This window comes from Triticum dicoccoides, chromosome 5A (assembly GCF_002162155.2).
Source record: "Triticum dicoccoides isolate Atlit2015 ecotype Zavitan chromosome 5A, WEW_v2.0, whole genome shotgun sequence".
NCBI lineage: Eukaryota > Viridiplantae > Streptophyta > Magnoliopsida > Poales > Poaceae > Triticum > Triticum dicoccoides.
The window spans coordinates 371,771,007-371,778,062 of NC_041388.1; positions in this window are offsets into that span (position 1 = coordinate 371,771,007).

A 7,056-nucleotide genomic window follows, 5' to 3' on the forward strand; every position below is an offset into this window, starting at 1 on the left:
TATGGGCTCTAGCATAGTTGAGTAAGTTATGTGAAGCTCTTGAAGAGGCAGATCAGTAGGTAGTGGGATGTAGGTTTGGTATGGTCTGTCCGGAGTAGAGAGTTAATGTTTCTGAAAGACCGTGTCTCAGTCATCCGCTTCTCAAACACCCTGTAGTGCGAGAAAACCAACAGAGGCGATCGAGTCTTGTGGGGAAAAGTGCGCAAACCTCTGCAGAGTGTACAATCTAATCATGGTTAGTCGTGTCCCCGGTTATGGACAATTCTTGAGTATCTAGTACTTTGGTTATCACATGTATCTCATCACTCTTAATTAATATTGTTGGGTTGTTAATCACTTTAATTGGGATTGAGTTGAAGGAACCTTCTGAATGATGTTTCAACTACCATGATAGTTAAATAAAATATATTCCTTTGTTGTAGGGGAAAATTGGCTTTTCATAAAAACTATAACCATAGAGCTTTCCACCAGCCATATATGCATGTAGTGATAGCATTATTCTGTTCTTGCTCTATTGTGTTATATTGCCAGCATATTCCATGTGCTGACCCGTTTTCGGGCTGCAACGTATTATGTTGCAGACTTTTCAGACGAGGAGTAAGGTTCGTTAGGTCGTTGCCGTGCAGCTCAGCTATGCCGTTGGAGTTGATGGACTCACTTTATCTTCCAAGCCTTCCGCTGTTATCGTATTAGATGGCCTTAAGCCATATTATTGTAATAAGTTCTCTCTTGAGACATTCGATGTAATAAGTCTATGATTGCTACTCTGTTATAAATCCTTCAAGTACTGTGTGTGTCAGCATTACCGATCCAGGAATAACACTGAAGCACAGAGACTTGACCATCTGAGGTCGGGTCGCTACAAGATGGTATCAGAGCACACGCTGAGTGTAGGACACGACCACTAAGATAAACCCTAGGTCACACTTCTCTACTCATTTCTGACTCCTCTCCATTTTCTAATCCTTAGGATGACGGAGATGAAGAACAAGTTTGCACAACTGGATGAAGACACCCCTTTTGGACGCCACTTGAAGGAAGTCACTAGGTACTTAAACATTGGAATACCAAGCTTCACCGGGACGTACAACGCCACTTTACCTGAAGAGGAGCGCGGGATAATTCAAGTACAAGTTCCAGGAAGGACGTTCTCGCCCACTTCTAAACCCATAGAGTTTTCTTTCGAAGCACCCACCTGGAGTCTAGGCAAGAGCATGGCAGCCCACATTACCATCGGACGCATTGGAGAAGTCTACAACAGGCAGCTTAAGGACACCATTTACCAAATATGTGGGCACCGAGACGAGCAATGGGAAGTAATCGGCACCAGGAAGGATAGATCCATTGCAGCTTTCATCCAGGAGTTAAACCAGCACATCCGACGTCAGGAAAACCAGATGTGTGCGAACATGATGGACTTGAAGAAGGCAAAGACTAGGATCATCGAATTGGAGGAAGAACTCAAGTTTACACGCGATGGATATGAGGATGAAATCAAGACACTACTGGAGAAGAATGACGACCTAGTCAAGAAGATCGGAGTATTCATGGGAGGACCAGCACCGGGAGACGAAGACGAAGATCCCACTTGCCCGGATAACTACATCATCATCGACGACACCGATTCCAATCCTAGTGATGATGTCTTTGAAGACGAAGCTAGAGCAGACATCATGAAGTCTTCCACCGAACAAAATTTCTAGATGACTACCATATATTACTAGTATTTCCCCATGTATTTAGTAGTAGTTGAGCACTTGTGCGATAGTTCTAGATCGTTTGTATGCCCTTGCTTGATTGATTGAGTGAATTGAGTGTGTTTGTCTCATGTGCAAATGGGTAGTGTTTTCTCATTAGACCTCTTTTCTATTCTAATCTCTTCCATCTAAACCCCTCAGATGCCTCCAAGACGTGACACCGGTTTTGCCTTCCCACCGGAGCTCACCCAGTTGATCCAACAGCAGAATGCGTTGATGCAATTGCTAGTTTAGAATCAGGGCAACAACAACAACAACCCGCCGCCCGTGGACAACCTAGCCCATTTTCTAACGTTACAGCCGCCAGTGTTTTCCAGTAGCACCGAGCCCATAGTTGCGGATGATTGGCTACGCTGTATTGGAAGGGAGTTGACCACCGCAGGTTGCACAGATGCTGAGAGAGTGCGCTTTGCCGCACATCAATTGGATGGACCAGCAGCCTCATGGTGGGAGAATTACACAACCACTTTTCCTATAGCCAATGTCACTTGGGACCAGTTTCAGCAAGCTTTCTGCACAGCCCATGTCTCCATTGGAGCTATGCAAATGAAGAAGCGGGAGTTCCGCAACTTACCCAGGGGAACCGTACTGTGGCTCGGTACGTGGATGAGTTTAGCAAGTTATCTCGTTACGCCCCTGATGATATGGCCACAGATGCAGCGAAGCAGGAGAAGTTTATGGAAGGGCTAAATGATGAGATGAGTATGCAGTTGATGGTAGCAACCTTCAACAACTACCAGGAGTTGGTAGATAAGGCTCTTATGATTGAAGGGAAGCAGCAGCAGATTGAGAGCCGCAAGAGAAAGTATGGACAAGGAAAGTATAACTCAGGAGCTCAGCAGAAGCCTCGCCTAACCCCAAATTCGGGAGGACTTGTTCATAACCATGGAGGTCACAACCACACTGGAGGAGGATCGCATAACCACAATGGATCTAAGAATGGGAATGGGAACGGAACCAACAATAATCATAACCGCCCCAACCCAGCCACACCCTCCAAAAGGGACTTAAGTCATGTTACTTGTTTCAAGTGCGGGAAGACTGGACACTACGCCACGGAGTGCCCTGAAGGAAAGAATGGAAATGGAAATGGGAGAGCTGGGAAGAAGCCAAATCCATTCAACAAAGGACAAGTGAACCACGTTAACGTGGAGGAGGTTGAAGAGTAGCCGGACGCGGTAATAGGTAAGTTTTTGGTTAAGTCATTTACCGCTCTTGTTCTTTTCGATACTGGTGCATCGCATTCATACGTATCAAGGGGATTCGTGGATAAGTTTAAGCTACCAACCCAGACCCTTAGGACCCCTCTTTTAGTGAGTTCACCTGGAGCAGAGTTTATGGCTAGCCGATGGTGTGACCAGATACCCTTAACCATTGGTACACATGTTTTTCCGTCCGACCTAATTATCTTGGAGTCACAAGGATTGGATGTGATATTGGGTATGGACTGGATGTCAAAGTTTGGAGGAAGCATTGACTGTGCTAGTAAGTCGATTTATCTCACCACCCCGGAAGGAAAAAAGGATTAAGTATGTATCTAGGCAAGTGCCTAGGAGGAGTTAGGTGAATGCCCTTACGAGAGTTGTTCAGGAGGAAGTGCCTGTAGTGAAGGATTACCCGGATGTTTTTCCAGAGGAGTTACCAGGCATGCCACCGGATAGAGGCATTTGAGTTTTTGATAGAGCTGTTGCCAGGTACTGGACCAATATCCAAGAGACCCTATCGGATGCCCGAAAATGATCTGGAAGAAATTAAGAAACAGATTAAGGAGTTATTGGAGAAAGGATACATCCGAAGAAGTTCATCACCTTGGGGAGCCCCAGTACTTTTGGTTGAGAAGAAGGATAAATCCCTGAGGATGGTTGTTGATTATCGAGCATTAAATGAAGTGAACATTAAGAACAATTACCCACTGCCGATGATCAACGATCTGTTTGATCAGTTACAAGGAGCTAAAGTGTTTTTGAAGATCGATTTGCGATCGGGGTATCATCAGTTGAAGATACAAGAGAAGGATATACCGAAGACAGCATTCACAACACGATATGGATTATACGAGTACACGGTCATGTCATTTGGACTGACTAACGCCCCTGCCTATTTCATGAGCATGATGAACAAGGTGTTCGTGGAGTATTTGGACAAGTTTGTTGTGGTGTTTATTGATGATATTATGGTATACTCGAAGAATGAGGAGGAGCACAAGGAGCATTTGCGCTTAGTTCTTGAGAAACTCAGGGAACACCAGTTGTATGCTAAGTTTAGCAAATGCGAATTTTGGTTGAAGGAAGCCGGGTTCCTTGGACATGTTATATCGGGAGAAGGTATAGCAGTAGATCCCAGCAAAATTCAGTCAGTCACTGAATGGTTGGCACCCACTTCAGTTAGTGAGATCCGCAGTTTTCTTGGACTCGCAGGATACTACCGGAGATTCATCAAGAATTTTTCCAAGATTGCAAAGCCAATGACTGAACTGTTGAAGAAGGATACTAAGTTTAAATGGACAGAAGATAGCGAGGAAAGTTTCCAGGAGTTGAAGAAACGTTTGACTACAGCGCCAGTGCTAACACTGCCAGATATACATAAGGAGTTCCAAGTGTAGTGCGATGCCTCGCGCTTAGGACTTGGATGTGTGCTTATGCAGGATGGGAGAGTTGTTTCGTATGCCTCACGACAACTAAAACCTCATGAGTTGAACTATGCCACGCATGATTTGGAGTTAGCAGCCGTAGTGCATGCATTGAAGACCTGGAGACATTACCTTATTGGAAACCGTTGTGATGTGTACACGGACCATAAGAGTTTGAAGTACATTTTCACCCAGAAGGAACTGAACCTTAGATAGAGGAGATGGTTGGAGCTTATAAAGGATTATGACATGAAGCTACACTATCATCCAGGAAAGGCCAATGTCGTAGCAGACGCTTTGAGCCGGAAGAGTTATGCTAATATCCTTGAAAGTAAGGGGTTGCCGAAGGAGTTAGCAAAGAATATCATGGAACTTCGATTGGAGATTGTTCCTAGAGGATCCGTTGCAACAATGGAGGTCTAGTCGACATTGCTGGACAAGATTCGGGAAGCTCAGAAGGAGGACAAGGAGATTGCCGAGATAAGGGAGAAGATGAGCAAAGGAAAGGCCAAAGGTTTTCGTGAAGATGATCACGATACCCTATGGTTTGAGGACCGAATCTATGTGCCCAATAACCAGGAGATCAGGAAGCTAATACTTCAAGAGGCCCATGACTCACCATACTCGATACACCCCGGAAACACCAAGATGTATTTGGATTTGAAGGAATGTTTCTGGTGGACCGGTATGAAGAAGGATATTGCCGAGTATGTAGCCGTATGTGATGTTTGTCAGCGCGTGAAGGCAGAGCATCAGAAGCCAGCAGGACTGTTACAACCTATGCCGATACCCGAATGGAAGTGGGATAAACTGGGCATGGACTTTATCACCGGATTGCCCAGGACCAAACCGGGATATGATTCCATATGGGCAGTAGTTGATCGCTTGACCAAAGTAGCTCACAGCTCACTTCATCCAAGTGAAAACCACCTATACAAGTGCAAAGTTGGCCAAGATATATATGTCCAAGATAGTATGTCTGCATGGAGTTCCGAGGACCATCATATCAGATCGAGGAACACAGTTTACCTCAATGTTTTGGCACCAGTTGCACCAGACTTTGGGAACGAGATTGGAGTTTAGTACAGCATTTCACCTGCAGACAGATGGACAAACAGAGAGAGTCAACCAAATTTTGGAGGACATGTTGAGAGCCTGTGCGCTAGATTATGGATCTAGTTGGGATGACAATTTGCCATATGCAAAGTTTTCATACAACAATAGCTATCAAGCCAGTTTGAAGATGGCACCGCTTGAAGCCCTGTATGGACGAAGGTGCAGAACACCGTTGATGTGGGACGAGGTAGGAGACCGATAGTTGTTTGGACCAGACCTGATCAAGGAGTCTGAGGAGAAGGTTAAATTGATTTGTGACAGACTAAAGATTGCTCAGTCCAGGCAGAAGAGTTATGCAGACTCAAAACGCAAGGAGGTAACCTATGAAATTGGAGATCGAGCATATCTGCGAGTATCACCCTTGCGAGGAGTGAAACGTTTTGGAGTTAAGGGAAAGTTAGCCCCGAGATTTGTAGGACCGTATCGTATTTTGGAATGGATGGGAGAAGTTGCCTACAAGTTGGAGTTACCCGAGGGATTGTCAGGAGTTCACGACGTGTTTCATGTTTCACAGCTGAAGAAGTGTCATGCTGAGATGGCAGATATACCGCTAGGAGATACAGTACCCCTGGAGGCGATTCAGTTGGACAATGATTTGACTTATGAGGAGAAACCAGTTAAGATTCTTGAGTTTGCCAGCAGAGTCACCCGCAGTAAGGTTATCAAGTTTTGCAAAGTTCAGTGGAGCCACCATACCGAGGATGAAGCCACCTAGGAACGAGAGGATGATCTCCGCAAAGACCACCCGCGCCTATTTTCTAGCCAGCCCGAATCTCGAGGGCGAGATTCATCTTAAGGGGGGTAGGTTTGTAACATCCCAAATTTTCAATTTGGAATGTTATACATTAGATCATCATTGCATATCATGTTTTATTGCTTTTCCGTTTCGTAATCCTCGAAAATCCTAAGCAACTCAAGGACCTTCGGAGAGAGTTGGGGATTTCCCGGTTTTCATATTTGATTCTTTTATGAAATAATGAAACGAGTATTTGACTTTAATTATTTCTCTCCGAAAAAAATTTCACATTAAAAAAGTTAAAGAGAGGAGATAATATGACTTCTCCAAAATAAATGAAATATTGGAGGAAAAATATTAAAATCATTAAATTGTTTTTGTTGTTTTTATTCGGATTTATTTGCATTAGAAAAATTGCATGTTTTCAATATTTCATTTTAGGGCCAAGAAAATGTTCATCTTGTTCTAAATATTTTATTTAGACGGTGAAAATTTGTTTTGGCATTTTTAGATTTTTATTTATTTTTCTAGGATTTTTTTCTGTAGGCGGAATTATTTATTAAAAGAAAGAGTTCCCGCACCCGGCTGGTCCCAGCCACCGCCGCCTCCTGCGCGCGCGCGCGCCGTCGCCGCCGCCACTTGGACCGGAGTCCGAGTTGGACTCCGCGCCGCCCCGCCTTGGCCCCTACTCCAAGCCGCCACCGCCCCCGCCCTTATATACCGCCGCCCCACCACCCCAACACCCCACCGCCACCACCACCGCCCGCGCCGCTCGCAGCCACCGCCGCCCCGCGCCGTGCCAAGCCCCGCCGCCCCGC